This window comes from Malurus melanocephalus, unplaced genomic scaffold (assembly GCF_030028575.1).
Source record: "Malurus melanocephalus ecotype Western Australia unplaced genomic scaffold, MMel_1.1 scaffold_0, whole genome shotgun sequence".
Taxonomy (NCBI): Eukaryota; Metazoa; Chordata; class Aves; order Passeriformes; family Maluridae; genus Malurus; species Malurus melanocephalus.
In genome coordinates this window covers 3,654,683-3,675,180 of record NW_026623232.1, presented here as the reverse complement: position 1 = coordinate 3,675,180, position 20,498 = coordinate 3,654,683, and positions in this window count along the sequence as shown.

Here is a 20,498-nt window from a genome sequence, read left to right as displayed (position 1 = left end):
AACTCTGAGACAGAATATCCCATGAATAAAAGGAGATTACCTCTTCCAAACTGGACTCTCTTTTGTGCAAAAAAAAGAGACAATGAAGTAGTCGATTTCAAGCACCATGACCTTGGAATAATATCTGCTCCTCGGAGAGCAAAGAGCTGAGAAATGCTTCTGYCAAAAGCTGACTGAAGACAAAATGTCTTTCAGAAAAGTGCCAGTTTTGAGAAATGAACATTTCCAAAAAGAAAGAAAACATTTCTGATTTTCTGACTAGTTTTTCTTGAACATCTCCTAAGGAGAAGGAAAGGATTTTGCAACTCATAGATTGTTCATATTGATCTCTCGAGAAGACCTTGAATTTTCACCCTGGGAACCTAAACATTCCCAAGAGGGGACACTTCTATGCTTGAATACCTATTCTCYGTCTGAGAGAGCTGACAGTAGTCGTTTCTTTCTTTGAATATGTAACTTAGCAAGAATTGCAATAAGGGTATACTCCTGGAAAATACAATTGAGTTTTTCAGAGATGGTAACCTTGAACCCATTCAGATTCCCTGCTAAGATTTATTATGTAAGTATGATTCGGGATTTGTTCATGCATGAACCAGGCACTATTCCTCAGGTAACATTTCATATTTCTCCCACCTCTTTCAAATTCCCTTACTCCCCATGCAAGATTCCTAGACCTGGAGGTAGCTGGTGGATGGAAGCAAGGGCATGGCCATGTCAACAGTGCTGCACGCTAATAGCAAAAGGGAAAAATTTGCCAGAGATTGGCAAATGCCAAGGACACACATCACTTACTGAAAAGTAGCAAAGGCCGCAAGTCTCCTTTGTCAGTTGTTGTGGGAATAGATATTAATGCTTCCACTGCAGAGCTGCTCTCTGTTGGCAGTTCATTGAAATAAGAGGTCTATTGGAGATGGTGTTCATCCTGATTGGAGGAAAATGAGATATGGGGACTAGGTTTTTACCTGTTTGAAAGAGTCTGGAGGTAATTTAACTCATTCTTGCACTTTTGTGTTTGTAGGAATGGGAAAAGCAATACGCCACTGAAGATCAACGGATATGATATGAGACCACCAACTGACCAAAGCCAAGACCCTCTCCATGACTCACTGCTGAATTTTTGACCCTAAATTAAGTTGTGWAAGATGGTTGGATTTATTGTCTTTAGTCAGTATCTTGGTTTAGACCAATTTTTTGGGAGWCATTGATCTCACCAGTGTCATGGTTTAACTGGGGGCAGGCAGCTAGGCATCAGTATAGGCTGCCAAATACTGCACAAGAGTGCCTGGCCTAATTCTTTTAAAAAATGCATTTCTTGGAAACACATGTGAAGAAAAGGAGATAATACTGAGAGAAAAGTTGTCTCCTTTTAAATCCTTCTGTACTGAACAGGGTAGGAATTGAGTTATAAGGTTTTGGGAGTCTGTTTCCAGTGCCCTGTACTACATTTTGAACATGAACATGAATAAAATTCCACTCATGACTGCTTTTCCCAGCACACTTGAGAATAATATGAGGCCAGTATAATGACATCCACCACAACTTCGTGAGCACTGCAGTCCCATTAATGTGTTGCGATACCCTCTCCTACAAAGGGCTTCAGTTCAGGCATAAAACAGCCCTAAACAGAGGAAATGATGGAAAAAAATCCTTAGTCTTATTTAATGGTTTCACATAAAGCTGATGATAACATGGTAGAACAAAAAAAAAAATATATATAGGGCAATGTCTTTCTCATATGGATTATTTTAGCTTGACTATTAAATTCTAAACTTAGGAGAAGACAAAGATATTAGATGAAAATACAATTGAGTATGAACATCATGTGAACACTGATGTTCATTACCAGACTTTGAGTTTTACAATCCAAACTAGAGATGACAATGCATCCATGCATACAGAATGACAAAAAATGGCAGCGGTAACCCCAAACAGCCATTTTTACAAAAAAGAGCCCTAAGTGAGGTCAGGATTTGTTTACTGAAATGCAAGGATAGTATAATTAAACATAAAACACAGTGCTTCCGATTTTTCTCTGACAAGAAAGCAACGACCTCTGGACACTGGCGTGTAACAAGAAATAGTATTTAACATTGTAGGAACATTAGAGTGTTTTCTTTTATTGCAAAGTGTATTTGAATCATATTGTAAAGCTGGTATCATGAAGTAAACATACAGAGAAATAACGATTCTTTTTTTTTTGAGGAAAATGAAATTTCTATTCCTTCATATTATTACAAAAGATTTGAAAAACAACGTGTTCTGGCCTTAAGTATCAGACTTACATTTTGTCTTTTGTTATCACTTACAATAGCACTGCTGCCTGAATACCCAGCCATATCAAATGTAAGTTATTTGTATATCTCTATCCTCTCAGGAAATCTTGACCTTGAAATAGAATAAATATGTAACATGTGTATTGAGTTCGTGTATTCCTAGCTAACACCACCAGTGCAAAAAATCACAGACATCGAACAAAAACGTGCAGAAGATGAGATTGTGCAGTGCTATTTGACTCATTGTTGCAAAATGAGAAATTACGGTTTAAATGTTTTGCTGTCTTTGAATGACCCTTCATTTGTAATTGATTCAGCTCAACAGACTGCAACTCTCAAACCATCAAGAATACAGAACTTATTTGTCCCATGTTTAAAGTATGCTTCAGTTACTCTTCCGAAGTCAAACTGTACAGGATGGGACTTTCTCTGAGTGCTTTGATAATGTGCCACATTAACTTAAGGTCTGAGATTATTGGTTATTTAGACTGAGATTTTTAGAAGCAAATCATATTTAGCATTTGTTAACCAGCTCCATTAAAGGAAGCAGATTACACATAACCCAAAACCTATAAAGAAGTCTACAATGGGAAAATCATAGGAAATCCTTTAAATGATTACCCAAGGCAAATTTGCAAATTCCCTRTGAGTAGATATGCTTACAGGCCAATAAAAAAGCAATCCTTGAGACACGTGCATTGACAACCAAGGACATTATCAGCTGCAGTCAAACTGGCAGACCTTGAGGAATGTGATTTTTGAATKAAGACTTCAATGCCTGTGCTCCACAGCACAGACCTCTGATGGCAGGAGAGTGGGGCAAAAAAACTATGGTRCATGACACGGATTCTCCTTTTCACCAATAGCTCAGTGTGAAGCTGGGCCTGAGCCTTAAAGATACCTAAAACAACAGACATCAACTTCACCTATATGGAAGATAAAATAAGCAAGGTTTGGAGTAAAGGGATCGTATCATGAGTTAGACTCCTRAAAGGTATAAAAAGCCTTCAATGCCTGTTGTCATCCATGAAGAGGGAGACAAGATATAGTGAGGACTCAATAGCTTTTTGACACTTCCCAGTCACACAATTCTTCTTCCCAATCACACAATTGATCCTGGTGACATATGCATTGCTGTTCTTTTAAGTAGGTAAGTGTGAGAAGGTGAGCATGTGAAGTCTGTAGGAAGAAGAGTATGAGRGACTGATGTCAGTTTTCTTCAAAGCAAATATTCACCCTTTCTTTCAAAAGGTCTAAAACTGTGCTTTGTACATTAGTTTTCTTCAAGAGCACTAACACATGAGTTATAAATCAGCTGTTAGACTGAAATGATAAACATTAATGTGACAAGCTGGGAAAGGTATCTAGAGACTGAAGATACATCTGATTTTATTTAATATTTATTTCTTTAGAAAAAAAAACTATTGGAAATACACTGACAGAATTTGCAGAGGATTCTTGCCTGGAAATATTCCCATCCTTTGCTGGGGACAACATGTTCTACAGATGTATAACATGAAAGCATTAAGGGAGTCTTGGGAGATAAAAATAAAACTACAAGACTGATCTAGGAAAAATGAAAGGTGGAAGGAAGGGAGGAAAGCTGAGAACAAGACTGTTCAAGGCTCTTCAATTGCCTATTGATGGTGCATATGGATGATACAATTAACAGTATTCTCTGAAAGTTGCTGTCCAGCAAATACTTCTTATGGTACCACTAATGAAATATTGTAACTTCTTACTGATGCTATGAATAGCAGGAGAGACATTTAAACTAAAAAACAAACCCATGCTAATTAAGTACCAACTCAAGAAAGGAATCTTATTTGTTAGTTTTGAAGTTTTATTTCAAAGAATGAGCAAGAAAAGGGCAGGGAGAATGGATGTAAATTTTTCACAGCAATATACCATCCTCATGAATGTAATTTCAAAAGTTACATTTCTATTTAGTGGGAAAAAAATAAAATTTAAAAAAAAAAAGGAAGCTTTTAATAAAGGTATATGAAAAGAGAGGATGAAATTCATTCTTGAGCAAATATGAGCAAGAAGAAAGGACCAAGGGGCTGGCACTTAACTCCCTGGGCAGCTCCACTATGAGAAAGAGAATGTCGAAACACTGCTGTGCCCCTCAGCAGTATTGTGTATGAATGCTGRTGTTGGCCAAAAGAACTAGATTCACATACCTAATCGGTGATATCAATGTGTAGATTTTTACTCAGAGACAACTACATAAACTACATTTCACAGGCAATACAGGGAAAAAGTAGTTCTGCTGGGAGTCAGCGCCTCACASCATAAGTATGTACAACAGGGAAAAAGAGGGCATGTGTAGCACAAAAATGTTAGAGATGGAGAATATGTGGCTAAAAGTGATGGAATAAAAAAATGTATGAATAAAAGTAGGATCTTTCAACAGAAAGAGAGGAAAAAAAAGTAAAATTAGATGAGGGAAAAGAACTTCCAGGGAAAGCAATGTAAAACCCATTCAAGACAAGATAAAGCATAAGGGAAGGAATAATCAATCCTCCACTGTCAAAGTTATGCTCCTGGGTGTAAACCACACAACTGAGCTAGACATTTGGGTGACTGTGATTGCACTGTCCAATGGAGGGTCAGCTGTGCTGGGCTCTGGTTGCCTCTGTCTCGGCCTGCATTTCATCTTCAGCAGAGAAGCAGTCTGAAAAGTGACCAAGGACGAGTGAGATGCTGTCTAACAGGCACAATGAGGGGAAGGCACTAGCTTTTCAGGCTGGTAATCTCATTTACATTCCCACAAGAATCTTGGTCCTCTATTTTAATTAAAAAGAATACAGCTCAGTTATGTTGTCCATCTAGTTCTGCCATTTTGTGCAATTTACACATAGACAGTATAATAAAAGCTGATACTGTATTTTCCAGAAATTTTTCTTTCCCATGAAAATTACATATTTAAGCAAGTGGAAATGATAGAGTTCAGGTTTGTTTTCTCTTACTCATGATTCATTTATAAGTGCACAAATAAATTAGTCAGAGGAGCCCATCAGAGTTACCCGAAGTGATTTCAGAGAGTTTCTAGTCTTGGCTAGCAAAGAAAAGAACTGCAAAACTAGGTGATAAGAAGGAGAAATCCCACAAAATATCAAAGTTCCCAGCTAGCAGGAGGYTGGAAACAATAACAGAGTACTCTCTAAAAATTAACATTGTCTGACAGATCCTATATTGTGTCACAAAGCTTTAAACAATTGTGACAATAGGCTTTGCTTGTTAAAAGTAACTTGTCCCTGACTTTTTTCTCAAGCATTCTGGGAGTAACTAGTGAAGTCAATATAGTTATATTCCAGGTACCTACCCTTYAGACTCCAGCTTTTGACTCCTCTAAACACATGGATGGCAAGCAAGGAAACTTGCCATTTTCTGAAGAGAAAAATAAAGAGTGTGGTGTGGCAAATAAATGAGATGTGGTAAGAAGGGATTTTAAAGAAATGGTTACCAGAAAGAAACTAACCTTGAAAGAAACATGTGAATATAGGCTATTTAAAARTAAGAATCTTCTGTCTTTCTTTCTTATACAATCAGTTTGACAGGGATTTTATTGTGTAGGTAGATACTGGAGATGGGGATTTTTTTTTATTCAAACACTTAGGGAAAGCTTCAGTCACAGTGAGTCATCTCAGACAGTGGAAACGGTAAATGCCCAGTGCCCCTGAAAATTCTGTCTTGACAAACAACCAAAAGGAACATCATCCTCTAAGTCTCTGTGGACTCTGTTTACTACAAGTTGTATTTCATCAGGCTGCTGTCTGAGACTCTGCCATGCCATCTCCTCACTTGGGCATGTGCCTCTTGGGGAGTGTGAGAGTGAGAATGAGCTGCTYGTGACCAGCTTTCCTGGCTGTCTGAGGACAGCTGAGTTGGAGTAAAGGTGAATGGACATGAGTAGCAGCTACCTCACCTGGAGTCAATCCAAAAGCTTTACATCAGATGTGTACATTGGGGATACATGGGGAATACCCATGTGGAAGGGTAGATGCCAAAGAAGCAACCATACTGCAATGTTCCATTACCTGGGCACAGAGAGGCCTCCTGGCATGCCCCTTCCCCTGCACAAACGGCTGGAGAAAAATGCCCATACTTTCTGCTTCCCAGACTATTTAGAGGCCCTTTGAGCAACTCATGCATTGATTGAGCAGCCAAAAAAAAATCCATCCCTCTAAAATGGCTTTTACTCATATATGCCACTTTCTCATTGATTCGTTTTGTCCCTGGTTCTTCAGTTCTTCAAGTTTCTTAAAACAAGTGGGCRTCTAACTGGATTTGGAATAGAAATATACATGGCAACTATATATCCTTCATGGTCAGAAAATCATTTTCTCCTGGACTATTACTTCATCTTCTCAGTTCCCTGGGAAAAYAGAAAAGGAAGAGGTCACCTCTGCATGCAGATGACAAAGGAAGGAGGAGGCTTAGGAACAGAAAGTAACAGATAAAGGAAGAGACAATCAGAGAGAGTAGAAATTTGATTCACTGAGTTGCATTTAAAGAAAAAGCAAAAAAAGAATAATTATGTTGGCAGTTGCAGTTGTGGCCACTATCAGGACTCTACCCTTTCTCAAACCTGTGAAATCAGTAGAGTTATGTATAAAGACTGGAAAGTTTGAAAGTCCTTGTTAGTTATCTATTCAGATAACTAATCCAAAGAGAGACATTATGGTATACAAAGAATAATGCTCATTGTAAAAGTTGATGAAAACATTTCCTGTGAAAAAAGAAGACARGAGATGTTTACTTACTAATCTCTGGAGCTGCTGACTTGGAAGCAAGAAACAAATAAATTTTATGCTGTAATAGTAAATTTAAGCTTGCAGATGTTTTATGACAGTTTATATTGTGTGTCTCAGTTGTCTTATTCATAGTATTCCACAATTCTATTTAAAAGTGATTGTACAGAATGGTCTAGTTCACCGAACAAAAGGATAACATGTGCATCGCATACGGAGACACCGGATTTTGGTTTTTCAATGASAGACCATAAAGCTAAAAGCATTCTGATACCCTGTTGAGGACTGASTATTTTGGAAGAGCATCTTTTAATGTAAAAGTCAACAATATTTTCAAAAATACTAAAGGAAACAAATATGCATGGTGAGAACAATGGTTAAAGAGAAAACACTACCACTTTTATTCAATTATTTTTGAACCATTAGAGAAAGACTGATGTGTTTAAAAAGTCCCAAGATCCACATCCATGGATCTGCTAGATTTTCTAATCTGAGTTGTGAGATGCCATGACAGTCTCTGGTGTTGGATCCAAAGTGGCTTCACAAGACTCAGGAACACCCCTTTGGGAAACAAGGGCTATTGCCCAGAGTGGAGAATCAGGATTCCTGTCTGTGGCAGTGCCTCAGTCTTGCCTCAGCAGTGATGAATAATCAGCTCACTGTAATGATTATCTGGAAGTTTTCTAATGCAATGACACAGTGTGGCTCAGTCAGACTCTGTACTGCTCAAAAGAGTTCTGCAGTCTATGTTATAAGGGTGTCTATAAACACAGATGGATTGAAATTTCTCTCCCACAGAATAATTTTATGCTTCTCCTGAATTCAGACCATTTATCTAAACAACAAGAGTTCTGGTGAAATTTCTGTCTGGAAAAAAACCTTGACATCTGAAACTTGCTCCACTTTTGTATTGAAACAGAGAAACGAAGATTTGTGGGAGAGAAAATTCAATTTTTTTATAACATCAGATTGTTATCTCTGATACAACTGGCAATTATATCCACCTAAGGTGCTGAAGGACAGGCAAAAATGTAGACAAGCAACCCCTAAGGAGTTTAAATTAGATCCTCTCAAGAGAAAAATATGACAATTCAGAAAAAATCATCTACTGCAAATTATATGTTTTAATCCAGCTTAAAACTTGCCATCTTTAATTACAGTGTATTGATGGGTATTTATTTATTTAAATTTAAATAACTTTTATTGGGGAGGGTAAGGTTTTGGTAGAAAGGAGTAGGAGGAGGCTACGGAGGGAGCTCCTGCGGGAAGCTGCTGAGAGCTCCACCTATGGTCACCAGAGCCAATGCCAGCCCGCTCCGAAAGAGACCCGCCACTGACCGAGGGCCCCGCGGGAAGTCCACATTGTAGCAGGATCCTGGCAGAAYTGTGGAGAGAGGAGCCCACACTAAGCAGGTTTTCTGGAAGAACTTGTGACCCTKTGGGGGACCCACATTGGAGCAGTTCATAAAGAACTGCAGCCTGTGGGAAGGACTCACTTTGGAACAGTTCATGGAGGACAATATCCTGTGAGAGGGACCCATTTTGGAGCAGYAGAAGAGTGTGAAGAGTCCTTCCCCTGAGGAGGAAGCAGCAGCAGAAACATGTGATGAACTGACTGTAATCTCCATTCCCATCTCTCTGCACTGCTGGGTGGGAGAAGATAAAGAACYTGGGAATAAAGTTAAGCCTGTAAAGGAGGGAGGGGTTGGATAAGGTATTTTTTTAAGATTTGATTTTACTTCTCATTATGTTACTCTGATTTTCTTGGTAACAAATTCAGTTCATTTCCCCAAGCTGAGTCTGTTTTGCCCATGAAAATTATTGGTGAGTGATCCTTTCCCATCCTTATCTTGACCCAAGAGCCTCTCATAKTTTTTCTCACCCCTGTCTAGATGAGGAGGGGCCTGATGGAGCAGCTCTGGTGGGCACCTGACATCCAGCCRGGACCAGCCCTTCCACATTACTGTAAGAAATATAATTTACAATGAAAACATAGAAAGATCAGCAAAACTAGGTGAAAGAAACCCCACTGCTGATTGAAATTCACCCCAGATATAATGCTTATTTATAGGTTTGACTATATGAGCAATAATTCGAATTTTTCAGTAATGGTTACTGCATGTCCAAACCTTCTCCTCCAAACTTCTGGGCCACAGATTCCCCTGAGATGCTAGCTCTAAGTTATCTCCAAATCTACTTCCACAACAGTTTATTCAAGGTCCATAATGGTGAGGTACAGGGCCATACAGGGCCATCTCCAGCTTCTCTCACAAAGCCCTACCGTGGGCCTCAAGTGGTGTGAAGTATAAGGCTATCAAGTAACATTAACTTTCAGGAAATAGCCACTCTTGTAAGGCAAAATGCAACAAAGCATTACATGTCAGAATTTCATTATGAGGAGAAAAACATCACCATTTCAGAGTTCAAAAGAATATAAACTTTCAAATTACCCTTTATTGAGACAAGAGTGGGAAACTACTGTGTTTGGCTTGTCATCCTATCTTCCCCCAAAGCACATTGGATGCTGAATCATGTTTGATTCAGCAGTTTAAACCTACTGAACAGTGTGCATTATTTATCATGGTGCTTACACATTTATTCACCTACAAAGAGGTATTTTTTGCCTTCTCAATGTAGTTCATGTACATGTGTTTGAGAGCATTTTCTGTGATCTTCTTAATACGTTTGCATGGATGTGCATGTTGTGTTCTGCCCTGTAACTTCTTCCTCCTTTCATAGCCATTTAATTTCAATAGTATTGAATCATAATTTAAAAAAAAAAATCATGCACAAAAACATGTTTATTGCTTTAAAATGAGAAGTAAGAGACACTGTCTTATTAGAAAAGGAAGATATATAGAGAGTGAAGTATGTCCATTTAGAAGAGGGATCAGAACTGAATCTTATCTTCTAAGTAGCCAAGAAAAAAACATATAAGAATTCAGACCTCTGACCACCTCTGAAGGGGAAAGCTAATGGAAACAGCACCTCATTTGAGACATTACTTCATATCATCACCCAACAGTGACCCTGAGAGAAATGAAACTGAAGAGAAATGGAGCTGGATGAGAGAGAGGTGGAACTGTTCTCATTTCTGAATGCAGCAGAGTAGTCTAATTGGATATACAGCAGAGCAAAATGAATAAATACCAGAGGAAAAATATTTCCAAGCTTTGTAAAGGAATGACATGCAGATTGAGAGAAAGGCAAAGTCCTGTATTTCTAGCCATTTTTTATAAATGCAGGATACATAATGACTTAGTCAGAAAAGGGAAATTTAGAGAAGTCCAGCAATTCAAGGGGCTGYACTTTCAGCAAAGTATTATGCCTTGCAAGGAACACGCCATGGGGAGCTGAGCATCCAAAATTCATTGTGAAGTTTCTACAGAAACTTTAAATTTTACAGATGTACAAACATTTCAGACACCTTTTTTTCTTCTTTCTGAAGTGGTTGGTTGCTTTAATCCATAATTTTCCTGGGTATAAAGATTCTGCAGTCTGTACAACGAAGAAAAGTGCTCAGTGTGAGGTTTATACCTRTTTGCAAGCTGCCACCAAAGCCAGCTCTTGCCAGTACACTGCCTCTGCTGGTCAGCTGTAAAAGTGGGATAGGAAGAATGGGAGGAAATGCAGTGTGAATGGGGAAAGTTTAGGAAGCTTATGGTTGTCATCCTAGTGCTGGGGGAGGGTTGATGAGAGGCTGAGGAGCTGGAGATGGGATAAGGCATAGGTCTGGTACCAAGTCAGTGCTGGCAGCCATCATTGCTGTCAGGAGCCCTGGCCACAGCTTATGCCAAGAGCTCCAGCTGCTATCCCTGCCATCAGCAAGGGCTGCTGCAGCAAGCAATACTCAAAGGAAGATCTGTTTGGAAACCCCTGCTTCATGTAATATGTATTTCCATTTGATGTTTCCAGGCTGTATTTGGGACCAAGTATTTTCACTGAAAAAGCACCGAAATTCAGTAACGAAACCCAAGTACTCTTCGCTGGGTTTTGCAGTGCAAGCTTTAAATACTGTAAGTACCAGAGGCTTTTCCCACTGAATTTAAATGCAATCCTTATTTCTCACTCTGGCAGAGTCCTGGGCCACAGGTGGCCCAAATGGCAGGGTGGACCCCTGYCTGCTGCTGATGGCAGTGTACATGCTTCTGAGGCACAGTAGGCAGCCCTGCCTGCAGTCACASAAGGATGGACTGTGGAGCTGTTGGGCTACCATGGTGGCTTTCCTTTCAAAGTTTTTTAGCTGCTTTGTAGCCACTGCAGCCACAGGGACCGGGGAGGGGGCTTAATTTATCTGCAGCATCAACTGCTCTGACTGTGCAGAAAATCTGCCTCTCAGCCTCAACAGCAAACTGTGCTAGCTGTGCTATCAGTGTGGCCAGATAGGCAGTGTGTGGATTTGCATCCCTTCATTAGTCAGATTTCTAGAAGATTATTTGAACCCCTCTATTTCCCATATGAYCATGGGCTACATCTTTGCCTCTTATAACAAGTCATAATAGGCTCTCACCCTAAAACTTCTGATATTCAGAGTGTTTTGAGCTCACACAGTCAAGATGRGATGGAAGTGTCACTTCTGTTCACCTATAAAGCTTATGTCTCACAACTGGACAAATCTGTGATGCTCTCTCTGCCTTCTGGTCTCTTCGCAGAGTATATAGAACCTGAAGCTGCCCCCCCCTGTGGAGTGGCAGAGCTGGCACACTAGTTTTGTATGTAGGTGGTGAAATGGCTTCTTCCTTAGTCCTATGTTAAGTGCTTGCTGGATGAGTTTGRCTCCACAGACTCAAGGGCAGCCAGCTCAGGTTGCTTCCTCCAACACTAATACGTAAACAAGTTACTCACTTGTTTTTTTTTTTTTTTCAGTTAATGTTGTTCAGAGAGAGTAAAATGCTGTAGAGTATTCATTCTGATTCCAGTTGTGGAAATGGAGCATGTATAATTACCAATGTGGGTAGCAGTCCAGCTCATAACCTTACTTATGCCAGTGAAGGATATTATCTCATTATATCAGCTTAGCAGTCTTCTTTCCTTGGAATTCAAAATAAGCAAGGCACATAAAGGAATGATAAAACAACTAATTATAAGGGACATTATTTTAGAAACTGAATAGTAGTCAAAATCCATTAATGGACTATTTTACATGATTAAACTACTTCCAAGAAAGTATCTAGGCTTTTTCAGCATAAACATTTCCACATTGAAAATGTAACTTGAACTTAATTCTATGGTCAGCTATTTTTTGAATAAGTATAATATGTGCTTTCATTTATSACAGGGCAAAGATTAGTGAAATTTTTAACTTCATTATGTCTATCATCCAAAGTAATTTAGAAGACAGTCCAGCTACATGGAGACTCTTCTGTACTACAATGCTAATAATGACTAATGCCTGGAAAAACAGAAAATAGAGCTGCTAGAAAACTTCTARCATATATTTTAGGATTTTTATTTGAATAGAAAGTGCTGTTCTAATTCAAAGATGAAATACTTCTGGATCTTCAGAAAYTTGCTGGGTGCATTTTTAAGGTTACAATATAAAGAAGCTTTGGTTTTGCTTCCCAACCCTTGGTCCTTCAACCCAACTAAAGCTCAAGCTGAGCTTCTTTCTTTCCTTCTTGTTGATCAACTCCAGGGAAAAAAAAGATTCCACAAGGCTGAGCCCACCTTTTGTTAAATCTGTGAAACCTTCCAGTCAGCACTTGGTTGTCAGTGGAATTGTGCTACACATCTCCTAGAAATATGGAAGCCAAAAAATCCTGCCAATGGATAACCAAAGGGAATAGAGGTTGCTGATGGGACGCAACCCATCAGGAACCCAGAGGAAGACATGGGCATCAGCTGATTACAAYAAGAGCGGCTCATTTAGGAGTAGCTCTGTTCTTCACACAGCTGCAAGGGTGAGACATAAGTCCCTTTCCAACTTTTTATTTTCTTTTCTGGGTTACTGGTTCTTTTTGGGAGAATGAAAAGGTGCAACATTTTGATGAACCCTTTGCTTCACATTRTCAGGAAAAACATCATGGTAGATCTTGTATTTTACACTGTGCAATTATATAAACAAGCATATTTGACAGAGTGAAAATGACAATGTTGGAGCAAAGATAGAGGGTGCATGCAGTAACARAAAGACACAGATGTCCATTTCTCCCAGTAGTAATTTGGTATGTAAATAGTTGTAACTCGATATCCCCCATCCCCATTTCTTGCGTAAAATAGAGCAACTCTGCTATGTATGCCAGTACAGGTGCCCCTGGTGCTGGAGTAAGCCAGCCACATAAGGTGCTTTTAGAGCAGACTCTTTGAAAGACAGGGTATTGCATGGTAGTCTTGGAGAAGATGGCAGCTGTTGTCAGAGTTGTCAAATTCCTGGCACAGGTATCATGGCCCAAGCAAAGCTTTTCCTGACATGTATGCCATGCATTTATCCATCCCACTGCACAATAAACGTGTGAGACCCTATTTACAGCAGGAAACTATTGACAGACTGGTATTTGAAACAGAACTAGCTGAAACTGGTAAGTGAACTGAACCCTTTCCTGGCAAGGGGAATGCACCTATTAAATCAACACCGTGGACCATATATATATATATATATATATATATATATATATATGTTAATAACTGGTTAACAAAACCCAGCCCTGGAAACAATGCTGCACAGTGTTATCACTTTGTTAATGGGTTTGGTAGCAGGACCAATAAAGTTCATTGTTGAGTTTCATTACAAATGGCTTCCTTTGTGCAGCTTTTTACATCAGCTTTTAACTAGACATACCAGTTGTACTAGACAGACTGAGGGCATGATCTTCCCAGAGATGCTGGCTCCCATGAAATGAAAAAGGGGCTTCTGAAACATCCTTAGATTTGCCCTTGGGCTTCTGAAATGGACCTCTTTGTTTAGGAGACTTCTGTATCCTCTCTTCCACAAAAGAAGCAGATGAAAATTAAGGCAGAGTGAACATTGATTGGGGTTTTTTTGGCTGGTTGGTTGGTTGGTTGGTTGGTTGGTTGGTTGGTTGGTTGGTTGGTTGGGTTTTTTAAGACTTGGGAAATGTTAAGGTTCACATGATGAATAAACAAACCACCTACCACTCAGAGCGGGCAGTCCCTACCAGGCCAGCTCACTGACTCATGTCAGTTGTACCTCCGAAGGCTTCAGCCCTGGATGGCATTTATAGCTTCTCTTCCCACATTCATAGAAGAGCGTGGGGCAATTGGGCTGCTCCTGCAGAGCTGAGACTGAAAGCAGCCTTCATAGAATGGATTCATGGGCTACAGGCTCAGAAGGTAGGAAGCAGCTGGGGAAGAGGCAAAGTCACTCCCAAAAGACAGCTTTTGAGTAAGAATCTTTTGTGTATATGATCATGAGCTAGCAAGGGCACAATCTGAAACTGTTTGACTGCGCTGCTCTAAAACAAGCACTTGGAAAGTGCACAAATTAATAAACAGCTCCTCTTGATCCAGAAATGGGCAAATTGCACTTTCCTCAGGGACGGCAAGAATCTTGCTCAGAGGGAAAGCTAGCTCTATTGGGACGGTGTTGAGGAGGAGCTGTGCAACAGTAGAAGTTARTACTTCCCTCTAGATTTGAAGAACCACATAGTGAAAACAGATGAATATCCATGTAATTAGTGATCTCCTACAAGGGCGACTGAGAAAATTCCCGTTTCTTCATTTGCACGATTTTGACYTGGCTAGGGTGAAATTTCAACAGCAACAGCAGCAAGTCTGCTCGCCCAGGTGAGCGGCAGCCCTCGCGGCCCGGGCCCGGCGCTGYGCTTTCCCCGGTGGCCAGCGGAGGGAGGCTGCTGCGGATCCCTCCGCCCCGGCGGACCGCGGGCTTGGGCCCCCGTGCGTCCCTCCCGGGGCACCTTTGGCAGTGTGTGCAGCGTCCCACCTTGCAGTGATGGCCTCTACCCAGAGAAAAAAATACAAGGGCACAATAGGGCAGACGGCATCATTCTTCCTAATTAAAGCCACTGGGGGAGCTCAGGACAAGCAGCAGACTAGGGAGCAGAGGAGAGGCAGAAAAGGATTTGGGGGCAATAACCGGAGCACTCGGTCAGTGACAGCAGGGCATCCACGGACAGATCCGCCTGAAGCCGCGCCGTTTRCGCGCGTTCCCGGGCTGCCGTGGTCATGTACCGGACGCATCGACCCTGCTGGGTACCCAGGGGCAACGAGGAAGGGCCGGGGCTCCTATCAGCCCTCCCGTAACCGGCCCTCGGGTTTAGCTATGAAAACAAAAGCAAAACAAATAATTCCATTCCCCCCGGCACGAAAATAAAGCTCGGGCACCACACGGTCTGGTCGAAAGGACTCCATTGTTGTTTTTAAATGAGATATCTTTGGAACCGCTAGCCCTTCCCCGAGCCAGCGGGGAGCCGCCCATATCCCTGGRAGCGAGAAGTAGAGGGGAACAAAGGGCAAACTCCGAAGTGACATTGAAAGAAAAAGAGAGCTTTGGTTACCCCCAGGGTAAGGTCGACGGGAAAAGGTCGCCTTTCCACCAGCGCGCATACTCCCGGCGGGCGCGCGGGAGCGCCCCCGGCTCGGCCCTGCGCTCCGTCCGCGCAGCCCCGAGGGCGCGGAGCCCCCGCCCCGCAACATGCACAGGGCAGGCTGCAGCTCCCCGAGGCCCTTGGCGGGGCTGTCCGCAGGCACAAGAAGGGCTTAGAAAYCAAACCAGGGGGGCAGTGAGCAACGAGCCCCCGCGCCGCCTGCCGCCGCTGAAACAGCAAAGGTTTGCGGTAAATCAAACCTCGGGGGGCCACCTTCAGCCCGCCCCTCCACCCTGCACCCGCAGACACGTCGGTGTCCGTCRCCTCCGCGTCCAACCCCACCCTGCAGCCGAGGGCCCCTTTTGCCGGCGCCGGCGAGGCCGCAGGCCTGGGCGAGGGAAGGGGAAGGCAGGGCGGCGAGGTGACCCACTTAAAAGCTGAGTTCCTTTTTGAAACACTTAAGAGACGACAGGGTTGAGGACTATGAATGTATGCGTAAATATATACTCATGCATACCCACTGCCGGAGGTATGCACCTCCACACTTGTATGTGTGTGTAGGCATGTCTGGGAACACACACAAAAGTACACAACTTGTAAGATAGCTAATGTAATATATTGATAGCTATACCTAAAAGAAGATAAATAGATAGATGCCGGTGGAATTCTGTTTGTGGGTATATACCGATAAAAATGTATTTYTGTGTGAGTTTATATCTAAATAAAACGTGCCTATATTTTTAACTATCGTTACAGACTGTCTTCTCAAATTGTCTCAACAACCACCCTCAAGTAATCCTCCGCATAAATCACCTGTGGCTTAGGTGTATGAAAAACGCTTCAGGGCAGCAATAGGTCTTGTACGTGCTTACTGACAGTGTTGCAGCAGTGACAGTCTAATGACACTAAGAAAGCCAAATGTGGAGGCCGTATATTAACTGCTGATAATACCGGACGAGGCAGTCAGATAGTAATTCGCACATCGGGGCTGCTGCTGCTGCTATCCACCCAAGACTACCGGGACACCCGTGCCTACTAACAGTCCTTTCCCGCGGATCCCCACCCCGGGCAGCCGCGGAGGGGCGCGGTGTGGCCAGCGGGCCGAGGCGTGCCCCGGGGCCCCACCACCCCCACCTTGGTACGGTGGCCCTCCGCCCGCCGCCGCGGCTCCGGGAGTCCTGCCCTGGCACCCCGTACCTGGCCCCACCCTGGCCCTCTTGGCCAGGAACGGCCCGGGGAAGGAAAGGACGGGGAGGGTGTCGAGGGCAGAAGGGCTCAGCCGTCCGCCAAGAACTGGGGAAGGACGGAAAAGAGCTGAGCGGAGGCAGCGCTGCCCTCGCCCGCACAGAGCTTTGCGAGTGGGGCCACCAGGGACAGGTGGCGAAGGAGCCCCGAGAACCCCCAGCTGCGAGATGCTCCACGCCCTGGGCAGCTGGAGGAGCAACTGTGCGTGCRCTGCGGAGGGGTGAGGATTTTCGCTTTAGCCTTTGGTGGTCTCGCTGGTGGCTTTAGGTTCCCACACCAGGGGCAGAGGTTTCGACCGGTGCATAGAGGGGTTTCTCCCACCCGAACGAGATAACCAGGGCAGGGGGGCTTTCCCAGGGCGAGGAATTGTCCCCATGAACCACAGCAGGCGTTTCCCCACACACACCCCCAGAGCGCTCCGTGCCTMGGTAGCGCTCGCAGGGTGCGTCTCTGGGAGGACTCCTGCCTTCTTACACGCCCAAGCATGTGCTTTCCAGGTGGGGAGCGGCTCCCAGCGCCCTGCCCGCGGCCGGCAGAGACACAAGTCCGCCCTACCCAATCACTACGGAAACCTCCGCTCCCGGCATAGGTGTGTTGGGAACATCTTCCATTCTGGGGAGGATGGGGGAACAGAGGGTGTATTACACCCACAYGCATAAGCAATCAGATGAAGTTTCTATGATCTCGCTTAAGGTGGGTCTAGAGGAGAGAGCTGCCTCGGTGGTGCAATTTCTCCAGGTGGTCATTTGCACCTCTCTGTGGATGTGTTAGACTTTATACTGATGATCAGGAGCGAAGAAAGAGTTCTGTCACAGATCTGCTCTTGCCATTTCTAACTCGGACCTCCGTGGGAGCGRCTGGCCCCGCCGCAGCGCGCTGCTCCCGCGACAGGGCGGGCTGGACGGCTGCGGGCAGGGCAGCGGGCAGCGCCCCTCCTCGGCTCTGGGAGCGGGGGCGGCAGGGCTGGGCAGAGGATGCAGCCAGACGTGCACCCGTGAACTGACCCAGGGGGAGCACGGAGCACCTCATGAGTTTGTATCCAAAAGTTACACCTAGAAAGCGTTTTTCTTGTAGACRAAGAATTTGCGTGCAGTGCGTGGGACCCTTACCCTCTGCCCTCCGAGGTCTTCGACAGCTCTGGCTGGCCGAACATATTTGATTCCCCTTGGGGAGGCACAGCAGTTCGTATGAAAAAAAGACATTGTTGTCTTTGGAGAGCCCTGTGCGCACTTTCAAAAGCTGATCCTTGAGTTCCCAGCCCCCGCAATCCAGTTGATGAGGAAACGCTCTGCGGTCTTGGTGGCACCGTTTCCATTGGGATTGGCACCATTTGATTGACAAAGTCTCCCATTCTTCCACCTCTCGAGTGTTATCAAAAGGATTGTGTGGGGTCAGAAGCTATTGAAGGGACGTCCGTGTAGCCGCATTTCTGCAAACACGGGGTGAAAACCGTGCCTTTCTCATGAAAATGCTTCCACCAGGGAAAACGCATCTCATCTTCCTTGCTCCCCTCCTTAGCATTCCTTTTTAACTCGAGTGTTTTACTAAGCAGCATCACCAGGTAAACGAACGTATGTCTAAAGGCAGCCTAGGCAGGACCCTTTCGGGACGGCCACCCTCCCTGGGGGCTGGAAGCAGCCGTTTCTGGCTGACGAAACTCGGGTAGAGGGTTTGAAAGAAAAGGGAGAATGAAAGGACACGGCACCAGTGAAGAAGTTTTATCGCYCCTTGTCCACAACGTCACTGTCCTCATTACAGCGCTTTTGGGGCAGGAAAGCAGGTGCAGAGGCTGATCTGTTTCCTTCACACCGCGTGGATCTAGCCGGGCTGAAAAGTAGCTAGACGTAGCAGTGGCTGTATGCGCGCCGGGGCACTCCAAACTCAGCGGTCAGACCTGAACAAGAGAGTTTCACCCGCTTCACAGTAAAGGTGAAAGAAGCGCTCCCGCATTAGTTTCCTTATAASAGACCCCACGCAGAGACAAGGCCCGACTCGCGCGGGATAACCTAACGGCGCAATGTTTTGGAGGCAATTTAACCTGCGCTCATTCGAGTGAGAGGATAAATAAACTCTACCAGGCTCAGCCGGAGGCCAAAGGGGTCGTTCTGGAGGCGCTGTGGGGCAGGCGCAGGGCGGCGGGGCGTCTCGGCCGCCCGCGTGTCCAGCGCCCCGCTGCCCACTCGGCGCTCCCGGAGCTGCTGCTGGGGCCTACCCAGCTGCTCAGGTCGCAATCTCTGGATGGAAACGGAGTTGCTGCTCCTGCCCCACAAACTGCGCGGTCACTTGCCGCCTTTCGTCTGGGATTAAAGCCGATCAAGCTGTCATTTTGGTGGATCCTGTGGCATTATATTTTTTTCTTTCCATCCACCCTCTTCTTGTTAAGATTCATGAAACGAGCACAGATTCTGGGACAAATAGCTCTTCTGAGAAATTCGGAAAAAAAAAAAACAAGCACAAACCCCAAATAACCAAACCACTAAGGCAAGGTCGACTGTCTCTCTCTGTAGGAACAAAACCAAAGACAGTACTGAAAAAAACACTCAGAAAGGGAAAAAACGGGGCAGGGGGTGGTAAAGAAATATTCCAGAGGTCTGGACAGACAAGACTGAAAGGTTTTGAAAGAAAAAAGSAAAGAGAAGATGTAAAAGCCAAACACCTTTCTAGCCCAAAGTCGCCCTTCCCTGCCTTTGGTGACCCAGCAGACTCACAACCAGCCCCCTTTGGGATATTCAGCCTCGAGGGAGCTAGTGCCGAAAGAGGCAGCTGAAATGATGTAAGAGCTGGAGACCTGATTGAAGGAAAGTTCCCCCGATTATATTTGTGTGGAAAAGCTCACCTCTTGCAGAGCTCTAAAGTGTAATCAAGACAGGCTTACACTTGAAGGATGTTAACTCTCATACGGGAACCTACTTTCTCCTAAACGGTTTCTTGCCTAGTGAATGAGAGCCTCCCAATTGAAGCAAAATGATCCTTATGTACTAATATCAAGCACAGCCACAAAGCGACCGGCTATTTGTGCTGCCACTTTAGACAAAGATATTTAGTTATTCCCGGGTAGCAAGTGCACTTTTGCATTTTTAAGCACGAACCAGCCGAGCACAAACATATTTACAAGTGCAATTACTAAATAGTTACTTGACACTTCAAAGTCCCAGGGTTAACTGTACCTTCGCTGTAATTTTCTTAATATTCAGGTAATCACTGTTTAAATTGTGTTTGCCAGGGCCGTAGGCCGGGGTGTGAAACACTCAGGGGAGGTTTCTCTCCTCCGCCCGGATCACCCCGAAATATAAGCTTTGGAGACACTAAGCACTGGAAGATTTCTTCAAAGACCCGAATGACATTAGCTACTGGCTGCCTCTACGTGTGCGTGTGGCTGTGAATGGATCGCTTTTGTTTCCACACCGGGTCCGAGAACAGATCCGAAAGTGCCAGAAATTGCAGTTTATTGGAAACTACAGGGAATTCATTGGCAAGGTCGTGTAGCAGATGACCTGAGAGGTCTTCTCCATCCAGCTCCCGTGCTGTATAAATAACCTTAGAAAGCAGCTCCTGCTTCAGARGAACCAGAGAGACTGTGAGAGTCTTTGCCTTTGAGAATAACAAGCAACATTTTGCGCTAACCTATTTTTCATCSGTCTCTAGCCCCGGGCAATTAAATTACTGCTTAATTTTGCAAACTTGCATCTTCCACCCCTCCCTGAGATATTAAAAAAAAA